Raw genomic sequence first — 20060 nt, forward strand, 5'->3', positions numbered from 1 at the left:
CTCTTTTTTTTTCTGCCTATGCTCTTTGGCATTTTTAGATTGTGCTTCTTTAGCTCCAGGTCTGGCATATATGAGGCAAAAAAAAAAAAAAAAAAGAGTCACCACTGTCACCACTGTTATTCTTTGGATACCAAAGTTTCCAGCTGGTCTGCCTTTCTTTCTCCCACATTCACTGTCTTATGTTTTTTAGTTGCATTTAACAAGGAGATTAGGAAAAACTATATCTCTTCCATCTTCCTGGAAGCGGAGGTCCTCTAACATGGTAATTTAAATTAAACAACATAAATTAATCATTTTTTCCTTTAAGATAACAGAAATAAGTCACAGTGTTGATATATACATTCTTGTATTTCCCTCTTGTAGTTATGTGTCATGGCTGCTTCAATGTTAAAAGAAAACCGCCATGATTGGCTTCTGGAAGTGTTCTTGCACAAAATTATCTGGATAAGTGATAACTGAAATGACTTCAGTTACTTGGAAGAACTTCAAGGCTCAGATATACTAATTTTTAGTCCCCCAATTAAGTTTTAAATCTGTCTAAAAGGTACTTCAAAAAGTTTCAAAAAGGTGCCAGCATAACACGAGAATTATTCTGGACATTAGAAAGTTCAAAGATATTAAACTGATTTTTCTTTTTCTTTTTCTTTTCAATTTTAATTACAAAGGTTATTCTTGCCAGAGGTCATCTGAAAAGAAAATAGGAAGTGAGTTAGAAAGTGAGTTTTTGAAGATAAATGCTAAGAAGAAATGAGAATAGCTGTTATATTTTACATTAAACTTTTGTATCACTAAAATAGTAGTTTCTTTCATGTAATGAAACATTTAATTTCTTCCATTGTCTATGTATCACAGAAATTTCAGAACCAAATACATGTGTATACTATAGATGTATGCCAGTTAAAATTTTTATTTTTATTTTGTTAAAATTCTAAAAAATATTTATGCATTCTTGCCGGCAGATCAATTGTGCTCAATCTATTGTATCCAACTACCTAAGGACACTGATAAGACTGTCCATGGTTGATACACTTATAATTTGATTTACTGTATTGCGACACAAGTCACAGAAAGCCAATGGCAATTTAGAATGAGAATGTCTAGAGGAATATGACACAAAAAAGTCACTTCCTGGAAGATTCAGGGAATACTGTTACATAATTTGATACCTTTTATTCTGACTACCTACATATACAAGCAGATACATACATCCATAGTCAATGGAGTGCTGAATCCCGCTCAGACCAGCTCCTAAGATCCTATTGTCAAATTTTCAGCAATTTTTTGAGCTAGTTGGGGACAAGGTAGTGTTTGAACTGGACATAGGAGAAAATTTACATCATGGAAACTGGCAAAGCATTTAAATCAGCATCATCTTCCCCTCAACACCCGCTTTTCGAAGAGATAGTTGTTAAACATTTGCCAGCACACCTCTCCATAAATCTTTACACTTGCCATCATTACTAACTAGCACTTAAATATATATTAAATAAATAGATAAATACGGCCAATGTGTATAGCTAACATTATATACATATTATTTATTATACAATTATATACACACATATGATTATATATAAACATATACACACATAGTCCAAGATTACTTTTCCAACCAGGATGTGTTTTAAACACTGCCCTGCGGTAGAACCTGTACGAGGTCCATTAGGGAACACAAGTGACTTCAAGAAATCCCCGCCTTAGTTTTAGGAAAAACCCTAATTTGAAACAAGAAATAATATTGTGACATTTTCTTACCTTTGCCTCATTTTCCTCTTGGAGTCGTGAAGTAAATATTTCTTACAGACAGCTGATAGTTAAACAAATATTTACAGATATGACTGCTTGAAAATTCCTTAGCACTTTTGGGGAGCATGCACAGATTCTCTGCCTAAAGGAAGTTACAAATAATAGTGACATAGAGCACTGTAGGATACATTCCAGGAGCGTCTAGATATCCTCCCGTTGTCAGGAGGTATCCATCACAAGCATGGAAAGGCAGGTCTCTCCTGCTTGGATGCAGCAGATAGGCAGGGGTAGCTGTGTGACTATAGCTGGGCACGGAAGGAGGACTCACCACAAGGATTCAGGGTCTTTGAGAACTTTGCTTCCTTCTCTTCCTGGCCCCAGCTCAGCCCTCCCCATCTCGCTTCATGGCTTCACATTTAAGACAGAGAAAATTAGGGGACATGTGGGTGGCTCAGGGGTTGAGCATCTACCTTTGACTAAGGTCATGATCACAGAGTCTTGAGATCAAGTCCCGCATCAGTCCTGCTTCTCTCCCTGCCTCTCTCTGTCTCCCATGAATAGATAAATAAAATATTAAAAAAACAAAAACAAATCCTCTATGGTCAGCTAATATTCAACAGAGTAGGAAAGAATATTCACTGGAAAAAGGACACTCTCTTCAATAAATGGTGCTGGGAAAAGTAGACAGCCACGTGCAACAGAATAAAACTAGACCATTCTCTTACACCAGACACAAAGATAAACTCAAAACGGATGAAAGATCTAAATGTGAGACAAGAATCCATCAAAATCCAGGAGGAGAAAACAGGCAACACCCTCTTTGAACTTGGTCACAGCAACTTCTTGCAAGATACACCCATGAAGGCAAAGGAAACAAAAATAAAAATTAACTATTGGGACTTAAGATAAAAAGCTCTGCACAGCAAACAGTCAACAAAACTAAAAGACAACCTACAGAATGGGAAAAGATATTTGCAAATGACCTATCAGATAAAGGGCTAGCATCCAAGATCTATAAAGAACTTATTAAACTCAACACCCAAGAAACAAACAATCCAATCATGACATGGGCAAAAGACATGAACAGACATTTCTCCAAAGAAGACATACACATGGCCAACAAGCACATGAGAAAATGCTCCACATCACTTGCCATCAGGGAAATACAAAATAAAAAAAATCAAATCAAAACCACAATGAGATCCCTCCTCACACCAGTGACAATGGTGAAAATTAACAAGACAGGAAACAACAAATGTTGGAGAGGATGTGGAGAAAGGTGAACCTCTTGCACTGTTGGGAATGTGAACTGGTGCAGCCACTCTGGAAAACCCTGTGGAGGTTCCTCAAAGAGTTAAAAATAGACCTGCCCTACAACCCAGCAATTGCACTGCTGGGGATTTACCTCAAAGATACAGATGCAGTGAAACAATGGGACACCTGCACCCCGATGTTTATAGCAGCAATGTCCATAATAGCCAAACTGTGGAAGGAGCCATGATGTCCTTTGACAGATGAGTGAGTAAAGAAGATGTGGTCTATATATACAATGGGATATCACTCAGCCATCAGAAAGGATGAATACCCCCCCATTTGCTTTGACATGGATGGAACTGGAGGATATTATGCTGAGTGAAGTAAGTCAGTCAGAGAAGGACAAACATTACATGGTTTCATTCATACAGGGAATATAAGAAATAGTGAAAGGGATTATAGGGGAAAGGAGAGAAAATGAGTGGGAAATATCAAAGAGGGTGACAAACCGTCTGTACAATATCTGTACAATGAGAAAATATAATTCATGATTAAGATCATTAAGTTTGAACTGATAATGATTCTGTTTTAATGTCTTGTTATTGCTTTTAAGGAGCTAAATAATAAATGGCTTGAAATTGTGTAGCTTGCTCAAATTATGAAATTTAAGAGTATTATTTCTGTCATCACATAAATAATTGCCACACAGTCCTCAGAGGGAAAATTATGTGCATCTAGATTTGCACCTTAGTTTAATTTAAAGTTACATACTGTATTAGCTGTAATCATAACAGCAAATGAAATATTCTCTTGATAGCATTTATGGTACTGACTATCATTTGTATGGTTTTGTTCTCAAATTTCTGCTAGTTTAATGTATCCCATTTCAAACTCTACAAGTATCATAAAGAAAAAAAATAAACATATAAGTTGTCTTAACTCTGGCAATAAAGGCTTTATAACTTCCATAGAGAATTGATTTAAATGAACTAGAAAAAAAATATGATTCATTGTTGTCCTTACAAAAGTTCTCATCTAAAGGAGAAAGAAATGCCCCTTAAAAATCTTTCCCTGACCTTGTATATCCAGAAACCTAAAGTGGCATAATCTTAGGAGGTCAGATTGGGGCCTTATCAGGGTCAAGGGATATGAGTGTTCTGTTGTGAAGAATTGGCACTCTTCATCTTGTAGGGAGAAATGAAGCCCATGCTTAATCCCAAAAGTGTTCCCAGAATAGAGCAATTCCACTCTCCTCTGTCCTTTGTTGCAGACAAAGGGGACAAATGCTTGGGATTTTGTAATCCTAATGAGTGAGTCTTCCCTACCTCCATGATGGCTCGGCCAGTAATGTGATAACTGATTACAAGAATATGAGTCATGTGTCCACACCACCTCTCAATGGCCTTTTTCTTTACAAACATGACATTGGGTCATATTTAGTTGTAAAACAGAGGAAATTTCAGATTTAAAATAAGTCAGCAAGGTAATTCAAACTAGTAAATTGTCATGTCTCTGAGACAATGTCTATACACAGAGGATGTAACAGAGTTCCCACCTACCAAAGGCCAAGCCTTAAAGAAAGGAACTTTTCAGATTCTGGATGAGAGAGAACTATACTAAAGAGAATGCACCTAATTATAGTGTTTCTTTTTTAGACTTGCATTTTTTTTCTCTGAGATTTAAAGGTCCCTGAGATACAAAGCTTACAGGGTAAAAATTGCAGCTCTGATAATGTTCATGAGAAAGACCCAATGAGGACTATAATTTTGAACAGGCAACATTTTATTGTTACCGATAGAATACCCTAGTGAGTTCTTCTCCATACTAGCACTCACATACCACAATTATTCATCAATAGTTAAAATTTTGCATGATGGTTTCAAAGATCTTTTACTTGCATTTTTATGTTCCCTCGATCTTCTTTCACAAAGCGTATTTTCTTGTGTTTCATAGTTGTTGTGTGGCCATGTCCTGTGACAGTCAGTTCCCTGACCTCTTATATCTTTCAATTCCTACAGCTCATAATTCAATGATACTCCCTTTCCAAGGCCATGGACTCTGAGTCTCATATTACCCTCTTGATTCCTCAGACCAGAGTTCCATGGAAGGCAAGCTAAGAAGCAGTTTGCTTGAATCAGTGAACCAATGATGTCTATTGCAGACTATTTGTAGTTGGGCAAAATCTTTAGGAGTAAGTGTAACTTAAAAAACACATTAATTTTTCTGTGCTACATTGCATCGTATTACTCACAACATTCCATAAATAAAAAAGTGCCACCTTTTCACGTAGATTTGTTAATAAATATACTAATGATATGTTTAAATTTTGCCTGTTATGGTTAAATATTACATTAGTTGTCTCCAGGTAAAGAAACATGAATCAAATAAAGCCCCAACCTTTAAAAACAACTTAATAATGTATTTGGAACTATCAGTTACCTCCCAGGAACCACAGAAGTATGAGAGTGAGGATTGAGCTAGACTCTTAATGTGAGGCTTCACCTTTCCCTTCTTTCCTCAAAGACTCACTGGCATGCGGAATACTAAATATGGGACTTAGAAAAATATGAAATTATGTGACTCTTGGTTTCTTAGCACACTGCATCTTATGCCTTTTGCTATGTTTCTTTATTAAACTTTATGTGACATCATGTCAGAAGGGCTTGCAACAAAACTGTCTGCTTAGTGATGATTTTTCTTGGGTTTCTGGGAGGAGGATTAGATTAAGTAGCTTGAAATAAACATAGCCCTTCATGTCAGGCCAACTCTGAAATGAGGAATATACATATGTGAGTTCAAAGTACATGAGTATGATACGAACTTCTCAGTAATATCATCACCCCGATCTTTTAAAAATAGAATCTATCTTTTTTTTTTATTAAGAAAATGTGGTAATGATATAGAGCCCTTTGGGGAATTACAGAAAACAGAGAACACCAGTAGATGGATGGCTTCACCCACACTAGTCAGGGTACATCTGGTTGCAAAGGGGGCATATTTTCAGGAAGCAATCACAGATAAGAATATAAATGCAAGTACAGTTAAGCCTCACTAAGAACATGGAATTTTAAAAGCCAGCAATTTTAAAAATCAAAGCTAGTTTCTCTTTCTACATATCTATATTTGTCTATCTGTCCATCTATCATCTCTCAATACCTGCTGAATGTAGTTTTCCTTAGAAAGGGATATTGATGGAAAGTGGTGAATGGCACCTCGTTTAAGCTTTAACTGTAATATGCCTAAAACTAGAATCCTCTTTCTTTTCTCCACATCTTTCCAACCCATATCCACACTGTATCTGTCTTCTTTATATTCCTATCTTCATGAAAAGCATCACCATTCATCTAGTTATCTAATCCAAAAAGATAGGAGAGGGGCACCTGGGTGGTAAAGTTGGTTAGGCGGCCAACTCTTGGTACTGGCTCAGATCGTGATCTCAGGGTCGTGAGATCAAACCCTGCGTCAGGCTTCATGCTTAGCCCAGAGTATACACTTAGGTTTCTCTCTCCCTTTCCCCTGCTCTCTCTTTCCCTCTCTCAAATAAATAAATCTTTAAAGAAAAAAAGGTGAGAGATACAGTTGGCTTTCCTTCTTTATCTCCACATAACCAATTTGTTCTTAACAGCTGATAATACACTGATTATATGATTCAAGTGCCATTCACTTGATGGAATTTTATGTATATTATTATCATTCAGTTTCAGAAAAAGTACAAATTTAATATAGTATCCATATTCTATAGATGAAGAAATGGAGACTTAGAGCAGTTAAGTAACTTATTCAAAATGACCTACATAGTAAAAGACAGAACCAGGTTTTTAGCATAGGCACTCTGACTCTGGAAATCCCCTTGGCCTCATCTAACAGGAGATTTGAGTATTTGTAACCAGGAAAGTCAAGGAACCTTGGATTTGCTGCAGTTATTTTGCCCCTACTGTTAATCCTTTAATAGGTAAATTACTTATTAATTCCTACCTTAATAAACAGCAAGGGAGCTAACTGGATAGTGATAAAATAATGACTATTCACTTCTTATGTCTGAATTATTTCTTGACTCCATTCCCGTTTCCAGCCAGGATTCCTTACCATCCCTGGTACCCAGAATACCTGGCTCAGTTCAGCGCTTGGGCCTCTGCATTATGGGGTTTGAAATGAGAAGTTTAAATACATCTAGCCTTACTTCAGCAAACTCATGAGTAGCACTACCTAGAAATAAAAGATAAAGAAAGAGGCACAATTTATTACTCTTTCCCATATTTTAAAGAAATTTTGGGTGTAAGAGCAATTCTGCATTTTGGTTTTATTCTTATAATTTTTTTCTTTATCCATCTTAGGCCCTGTTTCATTTGATTAATTGCAGTGATATTTCCCTCAATATTTAGAATAGAACAGTCTTTATTCTTTACAAATATTTGCTCATGAGAATTGTGTGCCCCAATGTCTTCATGCATATGTTTGTACAAGAAAGAGTGTAAATTGTTTTAACTTGAATAATAAGCATCTAATTATTGCATATCTGTTCTTATGACTTTGATGACCAAAGCTGTAATTTATGTGATGTTGATTCTTGGTCAGATTTATATAGAAATCTATAAACTATTTTACAGTGTCCCACTTTCTGATTCACTTTGCAACAATATATTTACAGAGGGTTGGAAGTGTATGTACAAAATGACTTCCAGTCAAAATTATAGGACCTTGATTTATGATCTCTATTACTTATTTTCTAGAAAAAAAAATGTAATTGCTTTAATGGCCACCATTTTGTGCTGTGCTCTTAATCCTCCTTACTTTTAATCAATTCAAAATTTAGCCTTCCCTAGTATTTTTTTATTTTTTTATTTTATTTTTTTTTTTTAAGATTTTATTTATTTATTCATGATAGTCACAAAGAGGCAGAGAGGCAGAGACACAGGCAGAGGGAGAAGCAGGCTCCATGCTGGGAGCCCGATGTGGGATTCGATCCCGGGTCTCCAGGATCGCGCCCCGGGCCAAAGGCAGGCGCCAAACCACTGCGCCACCCAGGGATCCCCCTAGTATTTTTTTAATATAATTTTGTTAGGGCAAATAACACATTCTGATGTATAATTATATTCAGTTTATTGTTTTCATTGTTAAGGTTCTAGAGCACTTCTCATAGGAAAAGCACATACTTGGAGTTTAATAAATGTTACATGAATTAAAGGGAAGCACTATTACACTGATTGAATCTTATGCTTATATTCCTTCTTCATATTTTGAAAAATATTGTCCTTTGTTCTTAAACGTTTTAGAATTAAACTCGAGGGTATATTCATTAGGAGTTCCAAGGGACATACGATACATGCAACAAATCTTATTGATTTTAAAGCATTCCACATTTTTGGTTATTGATTCTTTAAAAAAGGAGGGGGGGCTTTGACCCAAACATTTTGTATGAACTATAACAGCATTCTAAGCAACCTCTGTACTGGGCTTTCATTTCTGTGGTAAAACAAAACAAACAAACAAACAAAAAAACATATTTAAATTATTTGGTAAATATCCTACTTAATCCTTAATTAAAAACAAGTTTGTTTCTATTGGTCATGTTTTATAGTGGCTGACTATAAGAAATAACAAATTATGTCTTAAAATATCAATTTTTAATTCACTCCCCAAAGTATAGCAGTTTATCAGAGTTTATTTCAATGAGGATAATGGTGGCTTCCACTAGATTAGTAGTGACAGCAAGTATGAGAAATATATTTGGGATTACTGGGATAATTTTGAAAGTGGAGCCAACTGATTTACTGATGAAATAGATGTGAGATGTAAGGGAAGGACGAAGAAAAGACTAATATGAGATTACTGAAGGAAAAATTCCATATAGTTTGGAAGACTATAGGAACAGCTATTTTTTATCTTGTGATATTTGATTGTCTGCTAGATATGTCAAATCTCCAATAGTACATATGTTTCTGGGGCTCAGGAGAGAGAAATAGGTGGGAAATATAGAGATAAATGGGAGATACAAATCTGAAGCCCTCTTCGGTGGTAAGTAAAGCCATCTTAAAAGATCATCTAAGTGAACTACCATGTGATCCAGCAATTCCACTTCTGGATATATATCTAAAGCAAATGAAATGCCTATCTTGAAAGGATATCTGCACTCCTATGTTTATTGCAGCATTATTTATAATAGCCAAGACATGGAAACAACCTAAGTGTCCAGTAAATAGATAAATAAAGAAAATGGGATATATGTAAACGTATACACACATAGGTAGATAATTCAGCCATAAAAAAAGAAGGAAATCCTACCATTAACAACAACATGGATAAACCTTGAGGGCATTAGGCTAAGTGAAATAAGTCAGGCAGAGAAAAACAAATACTGTATGGTATCACTTACATGTAGAATCTGAAAAAAACTGTACTCCTAGAAATAAAGAACAGATTGGTGGTTAGCAGGGGCAGGGAGCAAGGAATGGGGGAAATGAGTGAAAGTGGTCAAATATTCAAACTTTCAGTTATAAGATGAATCAATTCTGGGGATGTAATGTTGACTATAGTTAACAATATTGTATTGCATGTTTAAAGTTTCTGAGAGTAGATTTTAAAAGTCCTTATCACACACACACAAAATTGTAACTACGTGAGGTGATATAAATATGTCAATTAATAATACTGCATTTTGCAATATATACATATAGAAAATCATTATGTCATATACCTTAAACTTACACAATGTTGAATGTCAATCATGTCTCAATATAGCTAGGGGTAATAAAAGATCATCCAAAGAGAAAAAAAGAAAAACCACAGATCAAGGATTGAACGTTGAGGTATGCCAACACTCGAAAATTGAAGAATGGAGAAATGACTAACAAAGGAAACTGAGAAAGCCAAAACATCAAGACTGTTAAGTTCCACATTCCAAAATCAGATCATCAACTGGTAGGATTCCTAACCAATAAGACAAGTAAGACATAGTTGGCTGAATTCATGGCTACAGTTAGCAGTATGGAGCCATTGGTGACACATTCAAGACTATTTTGATGGATTTATGGAATAAAACAAATTGCAGTGGATATGAGAGGATAAATGGCGAGGAATTGGAGTCTAGTATTAACACTGTTTTGGAGCAATGGCTTTGTCAGGCAAGAGGGGATAGATTTACCCCAAAGATACAGATGCAGTGAAAAGCTGAGACACTTGCACCCCAATGTTTATAGCAGGAATGTCTACAGCAGCCAAACTGTGGAAGGAGCCAGCTGTGTCCATCAACAGATGAATGGGTAAAGAAGCTGTGGTCTATATATGGAATCAGAAAGGACAAACGCTCACCATTTGCTTCAATGTGGATGGAACTGGAGGGTATTATGCTGAGTGAAGTAAGTCAATTGGAGAAGGACAAACATTATATGGTTTCACTCATAAGGGGGATATAAAAAATAGTGAAAGGGATCATAGGGGAAAGAAGAGAAAATGAGTGGGAAAAATCAGAGAGGGTAACAAAACATAAGAGACTCCTAACTCTGAAAACTAACAAGGGGTAGTGGAAGGGGAGGTGGGCAGGGGGATGGGGTGACTGGGTGATGAGCACTGAGGGGGGCACTGGATAGGATGAGCACTGGGCGTTATACTATATGTTGGCAAATTGAACTCCAAAAATATATATACCAAAAAAAAAAAAGAATCTATAGATGGCTCAGTTTTATTTAAGAACACATAGTTACAAAGTGAAAGAGTGTTTGCAAATAATGTAGATATGCTGGTAGAAAAGGTAGTGGGGAATGTTGAGAAGTCCTCTTACATTTATTTGCTTCAGTTAAGTAGGTGGTCTACTATAGTAAAGAGAAGTATGTGTCAGAGGTCTGGGGAGAAAAGAAAAGGTGTGAAGTAGGTGTTTATGTATTAGACATTGCCAATGCAATAGGAAAAAGTGTGGGATTTCTGGGTAGTTTTAAGGGTCCACTTGGTTTTAGTTGCTATGAGTCTGCATAATTGTTTGTATTTCTCCAGGCTCATTTGGCTGTGAGTATGGAGGCAGAGTTGGATTTAACTACAATTAAGATTGTGCCAGATAAGTGTGGGAGTGACAGGGAGGGGCAGGCAATTTAGCGTTTGTAAAATGGTTGGATGGAAATGATAGACCATGGAATCTAAGCTGGGAAAGCAAAGATGTAAGAGCATTAATTTAGTGAGAGAGAAAAAATAAGCAATACTTGTAATAGATTCTCATGGCTTAATATCCTCGTAAGTTTGAAAAATTATTGAAGTTGGGATATCAACAGAAAATGATCTGAAAGATGGGAGAAAGCAGTCAGGGAGTGGAGTATCAGAAGTTGAATTTATGAAGGAAAAGCAATTACTGGCAATGATAAAATCTAGGGAGCTATGAGTGGCTATGAGTGGCTGAGACCTGGACATCCCAAGTGAGGAGGACCAAAAGCCTGAGTTGAAAGGGTACTGGAATGATCATCTAGGTGAATATTGGAATCCCAATTCTGAATGAAGAGAGTGGATAGAATTATCAGTAATCCAGGAGCTGAAATCTGCAAGGTAAAATGGGAGTGGCTCAGAAGTCTATATATGACAGCAATAAGGAGGGCTAGAGGGTGGTTATAGTCTGGAAGCGGGGGCTTCAATTCTGGGGGTTTTAAAGAAGAGAGAGGAGAATGGGCTGGAAGAGGCAGTGAAGAATCACATCGGTGCATTAGTATAAGGGAGGCACTGACTTCAAGGGCTACAGGAGAATGAAAGATAGGTTTTAGTTAGAGTGAGAAGATAAAAAATTTTCAGAGCAGAGTTTGAGGTTTGAAGTAAAGGAAATCTTACTATTAACGGCTAATTAATAGCTGCATGACCACTGGAGGGAACAATAGAATGATTCAAGAAGGAGAAAGTGCAAGATGAGGTAAGTTAGGAAGATAATATTCAGAGCCCCGAGTAGCTGAAACCTGAATAGTACTGGGAGGCCCGGGTTTCTCATCGTGATGGGCATAAACAGGGTGAAGATTGCAATTTGTGTCAACCAGTAAAGTGTGGGTGAGGATTGCAAGGAACCTGGGCTTTGTGTCGAGGGGGAACATCATGGAAGTGAGAGGAGGCCAGTGAAACTGGAACAGAAAAAAAAACAAAATATGCAGGGCTACCTCGGGCAGCAAAACCACGTGGGCCAGCTTAAGGTTGGAGATAATATATATCATGAAGGCAGAGGGAACAATTGAAGTGTTAGAAATGACAGGATCATAATCACATTTGAATTTTGAAAGAATCTCTCTCTCACACATGTGCACATGTGTGCACATACACGCATGCACGCTTTCTCTACTTTTCTAATTTTGACTTTTATTGTCTCATGGTTGAATCATTAGAATAATTTCACGAGATTCTTATTTCTAGCTCAATTATTCCTCAAAATATCTGAGTGGTAAGCAATTTTTTAATCAAAATGTTCCTTCACTCAAAAACTTTCAGCAGCTCCCTACCCTATGGGTTCAACTTTAAACCCCCCAATTTCCAATGCAAGGAGCGTAGCCAATACATCCTACTCTATCCTTCTAGTCCACGGTGTTACTCTTTTGCATACTGCCTCTTACACACGTTGGATGACACACTCTTTTTTTCTTTAATTCATGATACTCCTCCTCTTGGAATGCTCCCTCCAATACCTCCTGTCAAACATTCTACCTATTGCTTTTTCGCAATGGGTTTGCCACTAGAACACAGGTGTCGTGAAAACCACCACTAAACCTAAACCAAAATGGGAAAGGAAAAGACTCACATCAACATCATCGTCATTGGACACGTAAATTCTGGCAAGTCTATTGGTGATCTGATCTACAAATGTGGTGGGATCAACCAAAGAACTATCGAAATATTTGAGAAGGAGGCTGCTGAGATGAGAAAGGGCTCCTTCAAGTGTGCCTGGGTCTTGGATAAACTGACAGCTGAACATGAACGTGGTATCAACATTCACATCTCCCTGTGGAAATTTGAGACCAGCCAGTAATATGTGACCATCGCTGGTGCCCCAGGACAGAGAGACTGTATTAAAAACAGGATTACAGGCACATCCCAGGCTGACTGCACTGTCCTGATTGTTGCTGCTGGCGTTGGTGAATTTGAAGCACATATCTCCAAGAATGAGCAGACCTGTGCACAGGCCCTCTGGCTTACACACTGGGTGTAAAACAACTGATTGTTGCTGTTAACAAGATGGATTAACAGCACTGAGCCACCCTACAGCCAGAAGAGATACAAAGAAATCATTAAGGAAATCAGCACCTACATTAAGGAAATTGGCTACTACCCTGACACAGTAGCATGTGTGCCAATGTTTGGTTGGAGTGGTGACAACATGCTGGAGCCAAGTGCTAACATGTCTTAGTTCAAGGGATGGAAAGTCACCCATAAAGATGGGAATACCCGTGGAACCACACTGCTTGAAGCTCTGGATTGCACTCTGCCACCAGCTCGTCCAACTGATAAACCCTCGTGTCTGTCTCTCCAGGATGTCTACAAAATTGGTGGTATTGGTACTGTCCCTGTGGGCTAGTGAAGACTGGTGTTCTTAAACCTGGCATGGTGGTCACCTTTGCTCCAGTCAATGTTACAACTGAAGTTGAAATGCGCCATGAAGCTTTGAGTGAAGCTCTTCCTGGGGACGATGTGGGCTTCAATGCCAAGGACATATCTGTCAATGATGTTCGCATGGCAATGGTGACAGCAAAAGTGACCCACCAATGGAAGCAACTGGCTTCATGGCTCTGGTGATTACCCTGAACCATCCAGGCCAAATCAATGCTGGATATGCACCTGTGCTGGATTGTCACATGACTCACATTGCTTGAAAGTTTGCTGAGCTGAAGGAGAAGATAGATTGTCGTTCTGGAAAAAAAGCTGGAAGAGGTCCCAAGGTCTTGAAATCTGATGCTGCTGCCATTGTTGATATGGTTTCTGGCAAACCTATGTGTGTTGAGAGCTTCTCTGACTATCCTCAGAGCTGTTTTGCTGTTCATGACATAAGACAGTTGCTGTGTGTGTCATCAAAACAGTGGACAAGATGGCAGCTGGAGCTGGCAAGGTCACCAAGTCTGCCCAGAAAGCTCAGAAGGCTAAATGAATATTCTCCCCAATATCTGCCAGTGTAATCAGTGTTGGAAGAAAAGTCTCACAACTGTTTCTGTCAACTGGCCTTTTAAGTTTAATAGTAAAAGACTGGTTAATGATAACAGTGAATCATAAAACCTTCAGAAGGAAAGAAGAATGTGTTGTGGACCATTTGGTTTTGGGGGAGGAGCAGTTTTAAGATATTAGTTTTTAAAATCAGTACTTTTTAATGGAAACAACTTGACCAAAAATCTGTAACAGAATTTTGAGACCCATTAAAACAAAAGTTTGATGGAAAAAAAAAATTCTATCGATATTTCAAGGTCCAAATCAAATCCTACTTATTTAAAACAAAAAGAATTTTTTATGTTAAGTGTTGGAAAAGAAAGGACAAAAAAATAAAAATAACAACATAATCTTTTACAAAAGGCATGTCACCAGATCTTCCTTAAGGGTAATGTATTGACCTGTCTATATTCATAAAACAACCAAAATGCAACTACTACCAGTAAGTCTCCACTTACAGAACCAAAACGGAACCCAGAAGGGGAAATTTTGAAAAGAGTGGAAGTAAATAAAATTGAAAGCTAAGTGATATCAATTATCTGGATTTCCAAATGGTCAAAGTATCAACTTAATTCATGAAAGACCGATATGATGTGCCATTAAATAAAATTAGAACTAGAGAAAGATTATCCATTAAAAAGTCTAAATACTATATTTAAATAATGTAAATTTTTATTCCCAACTGGAAATGGAAAACTTCTTAGAAACACAAAATAGCAAAAAATAAGAGTATCAAGTAGGGAACATAAAGGGAACAATAAAAGAGGAATTAATGGTAAAAAGGAAACAACCTCAAAAATAAATTGCACAGAATTTAAAAAAATTTTTAGTGTTGAATAATTTTTATGGTATCCGCTTTACAAACACTTCTCAAAGATATAAAAAGCATGATTTATTTCTGATTTCTCTTAGCAAGGATAAAAAATGTGACTTTTCCCCCAGTTTTGACCAGAGCAAAACCAAAAGGCAAATATTAATACCAGCATATTATGAAAATAGATACACGGAGCTGAAATAAAATCTTAGGAAATAGTTTTAAGGATTTTTAATTAGAGTGTTGAAAAATATCTCAGAAAGTAGAATTAAGTCTGTAACCTGCTAAGATTTTTACTTGGAAAGTGACATAGAAAAGTGCTATTATTACATCAACATATTATTTGAAAAATGAATGGGTGAAATTAGATTTTACCTCTGAATATGCAAAGAAGGCTTGGGATAATATGCTTGCCTACCTTAACAAAATCATAAGCTTTTGGAGGGAAATGGATGAGAAAGCCCACTCGCACTTAGAAGATCCTGCTCACCCCCAGGCCCTGCTGAACAAGTGAGTCCTTCTTCTGTGGGAAAAGGGGTAGCAGGTCTTGACCTGACTTATCACTCAAATGGCCTGGTTTGGGAAAGTATGCCTAACAATCAGATTTCTCTTTGAAAAGCTCAGGTCAGGGGTGCCCGGGTAGCTAAATCATTTAAGTATCTGCCTTTGACTCAGGTCATGATCCTGGGGTTCTGGGGCCATGAGCTCCAGGTTGGGCTCCCCGCTTAGCAGAGAGCCTCCTTCCTCTCCCTATGCCCCTCTCACCCGCTCATGCTCTCTCTTTCTCTCCATTTCTCAAATAAATAAAATCTTTAAAAAAATAAAAATGTATAAAAAGCTTGGGTCACTGATGAAATAAGGCAGCATCAAGAGCAGAAGTCACTATATATATATATATATATATATATATATATATATATATATATATATATATATCAAGGTTTCATATGAAGTGAAGAGTGTGGTTGTGTCATTTATTCCATTTTATATCAGAATTCTGAGGCAAGGAAGAGGAACCCCCATCCTGGGATTAAGAATCTGAGGTTCCCAGGGCTTGTTATCCTCTATTCCCTTGAACTTTTGCTCTATGTGGTCCTGCCCTTGGCTTTCTATGAGCCATTCTTCATAGCTTAATAATTTCACTCTCACATTCTTTCCCCACTAACTGCTCTATTCTGTAGCCAGCTGTAATGTGTTTCTTTAACTTGAACCCAAAGAGCCCCAAATAAACAGAATGGACAAAAACTGATTAATCATGATATACTTGAAGTGCCTAACACGTAAGAGCAGATTAATTATTAGCTAAATAATTTATAAAATATAACATGTGTAATTGATTAAAATTCCAATGAGAAAATAATTCACCATTTCAGACACATTCTTAAAACAATACAAATAGAGAGAATGCTTAACTTTGACTCATCTTATTCAGTAATAAATTATAGTTACGTAAAAAAAATAAACATTTTAAAAGAGTCTGCTGGTTCTGTTTTTGTGAAACAACTCTAAAAGCTTTAGCCTCTACATCTGAATATAAGTTGTTATTCTGTGTCATAGTTGTAGTAGTTTTGATTTATAAAAAATAAACCTTCGGTGAAATAAATTCTCTGAGGGCTGATATACATTTCTATTAAATGAAATAAGGGTAAAAGTATGACTTTATTCATTCTTGGGGAAGAAGAGAGTACCTTTGTATGCTGAACTTTGTCATGCATGGCAAAATTCTACATGTTGGATTTTAAAATACAAAGTTAACGTCCTAAATATTATATTTCAAAGCTCATTTTTATTAGAGATTCAATATATTGTTATGCAAGAAGTAACAGATATCTTCTTTACAAAATCAACATATTATTTGTGAAGACTAGAATAGGGATTACGTGAATATCATCACTTCCTAGTTATTCCTTCCCTAAACTGATTCAGGAAAGACTTATTTGGTTTTTAAATACAAACACTATGATAGGCACCAGAGGGGAACACAGAAATGAAAAACTAGTAACAAAAAAGAGGATGAAATTAATTAACACTAAAATTAAAGAAGTAAAGTTTTTATCAAGGAACTAAAGGAAGAGAGTATGCTTTTGATTTGAATCTCGGAGATTTAAGTGTTCACCTAAGTGATGTTAATTGACCAAAGTCCTAATGTGATTTGGCATAATTTATTTTGTCAAGTTTTATCATTTGTTCCTAGAAATGGAATTATAGGTTGATCAGTGGCAGATTTTGGAGGCAAACAAAAAATGGATTTTAAACATTCAATGATTGATAAATGTGAGAAAACAAAAACATAACTCTGAACTCGACCTGGCACTTGGAGGGAAGTGAACTTGGAAACAACAACATACTCCAGACTTCACATTTCTGCCAAATCTTTTTAAACTGTGTTTAATTTACACCCCTTAGTTGCTCTGAGTCTCATACAATAGCTAGTGTATCTCAATGACCAATTGCTTTGGAGATAACATGGTGAAAGAACAGCCTATCAAGAGAGAGAAATGGCAAGGACAAATGCAAAGCAGAGTCTTTGGACGATAAAACCTGTTATGCCTCTTGCAGTAAGTTCTGAACAGACTCCACCTCTACTTGAGGAGACCTGATAGGCTAAGCCAAGTCATATAAGAACTTGATAAGAAATTCATATTTTTCTGTATAATGTGCCTAGAAAGTTAAGGATCTGGACTATCATCAATCTTGGACTTGCTATACCTGGATCCCACTTGTACTTTCAGAAAGTCATCCTCTTATTGATGGCAAGACATCAGATGACTCTAGGAGATACTATGACATTCATTCACATCATAAGAAAAATATTTACCTCCTTTTCAATTGCCTTTCAAGAAGAGAGTCTGATTTAGATTATCTCATGTTTTTAATATTCTTTAGCACTTGCTATTACTCTTTTTTAAAAGGGGGTATGCAATCTCCTCAGGCTCAGAGCATTGATAGGCAAAAAGACTCGGATAGTATGTATTTATTAGTATTCTAAATTCATTACATTCATGAGAGGTGACACTGATTTCCTGCTGATGATATAATATGAAGTTCGCTTTTTAAGAATAAATATGTTTAATTTACAATAGTTAATTACTCAAAAAAATAGAGAACTGATAGTCTAGGAGGCACATGGATATAGCAAAATCAGGAGGCTCTTACACAAATTAGTGAAGTGTTGAGACATTGTTCTGAGCTGAGGGAGAACATGAGAGGGTGTGCTGTAGATTTAACAGACTCAGTCATCTAGAAGTCCCAAGAGAGAAATGATAGGCTCCTTCTCTTCATATACCTTCAATTCATTTGAAACTGTGTTCTCTGTAAGTAAGTGTTAGGCAATTGCGTTCATGATAGATGGCTTTAGGAAGGCTAAGCCAGCTGTTGCTTTTAATCCTGTATTATGAAAGCAGGGAGAGATGTTTGCTCTCTCTTTTATTTGTGTTAACATCATAATAAAATATGGCCTGTTCTGCTGTTTGTCTTTGACCTCTAGGTCAGTTGCATCTCTCCTACAAAGTTGTTCAAGCTGGTTATTTTTTCTCTATTGGTACGAAAGGAAGGGGCAGAGCCAACATAGATGTCTAGTTTTGTTATTATCTGAGTTTGTGTATTTATTTTGGCTGTGTTTAATCAGGAATGACTATATGGGGCCATAAGGAGTCTTCTTTATGATAAAAAAAAAATCCTCTTTATAAAAGAAGTAATCTTAGCTTTTAAAAAGTAGTCACAATACCATAATAAATTCTCCTATTCTATGTACCAAAATAAAACATATGTGTAAGTGAGAGATATGATATGTTGTATAAAAATTTTTTTATTTAGTTATGAATTTTTAGTTATAATGCTTTAATGAAAAATTTTAACCACTCAATATTTTAGTAACAGACTCATAATTGTGTTATAATCAAATTATCAGACTAAATCAAATAAAATTCAAATAATCAAATCAGGAAAGTATCATCAATATATTAACTAGTTAGCTAATTATATTGCCTCTTAAAAGCAAGAAATACTATATTTGACAATTTTTGAATATTGCCCTATTTATTGGTCCTAACAAATTTGTGGATCTTAAACTATTTGTTAATGGTAATGGAGTTTGACTCTATCATTTTTGTTGGTCCTATGATCTTAGTTATAAACAAACAAGTGTAAGAAGTCCAATAAATAAATATTAGTCTATATATCACCTATTTCCTTCTGCCTGGAGTTATTCCAGCTGCCTAGTATAAATATTCTGAACCATCTTCCCCTTTGGAGTATGTTTAGTCTGAACCTGATCAGCAACTAATCTGCCTTTTGATCGATTGCTCTTATTATTCTTCAATCCATTTGTTCATAACCTCACCTCTGTATAAACTCAATTATTTTGAAGACTTACTGGACAGACTTGTGTGCTTGTGGATATATTTCCTTAAAACTCTTAACGTTCTTTGCTTCAGTATGATTGATTTTACAAATATGGGGTTTTTTTCCTTTCATTTTCCCTCAGATCCCATGATATCCCTTCTGCACACTCTGCCAAGAAGCACTCCAGATTACCATCATTATGCTAGATATTTCAGCAAACACTTCCAGGAGGTTGTCAGTTTTCTTTCACAACACTATTGCAGTTTTGCTTTAGCTATCACATGCCTAACAGTCTTCTAAATCAGTTTGCTTCTTTTGAAATGCTTGTAGAACCTGAACACTCAAAAATAACAGAGAAAAATCAATTTGTCTTTCTTCTGTGGTGTGCTGCCTTCTGCTGGTAGCTCACTTAAAGGAAGTGAGTATCATATTTTAAAATAAATATCAAATGCTGAAAAGAATTTAATAAATGCTTCTCACATTTAAGCACTTGTGGACTATCAAGAAATTCTTTGAAGATGACAAAGGTTCTTGGACTATGTATTGAAAAACTCTTACAAATTCAAAGGCTTTCCTGTAGGTTTTGGCTTCATGAACATGCCCAATTTTAAAGTGTTCATCTAAATGATATACAAGTTATATGTATAATTAGATGATCATAATCATGAAAACAAAATACTTGTAAATTTTTTCTGGAAGGCTGGTGGGCACTAAGATCTGTAGACCTCCATTTGAAAAATACTAACCACCTCCCACA

The 20060-nt window shown here is 36.3% G+C and overlaps 1 long non-coding RNA gene and 1 pseudogene across 1 annotated transcript in view; one reads left to right on the plus strand and one right to left on the minus strand.

Moving 5' to 3' along the window:
• Positions 1-1696: 1696 nt before the first annotated feature.
• The window catches only part of LOC144293691 (uncharacterized), a 30830-nt gene continuing 12466 nt past the window's right edge, over positions 1697-20060 (minus strand). Inside the window, exon 3 of the long non-coding RNA XR_013360934.1 lies at positions 1697-1888. This is a non-coding gene — a long non-coding RNA (uncharacterized LOC144293691). The remainder of the gene's footprint in view (positions 1889-20060) is intronic.
• Positions 12731-14226, plus strand: LOC144294287 (putative elongation factor 1-alpha-like 3 pseudogene; annotated as a pseudogene).

This window comes from Canis aureus, chromosome 22 (assembly GCF_053574225.1).
Source record: "Canis aureus isolate CA01 chromosome 22, VMU_Caureus_v.1.0, whole genome shotgun sequence".
NCBI lineage: Eukaryota > Metazoa > Chordata > Mammalia > Carnivora > Canidae > Canis > Canis aureus.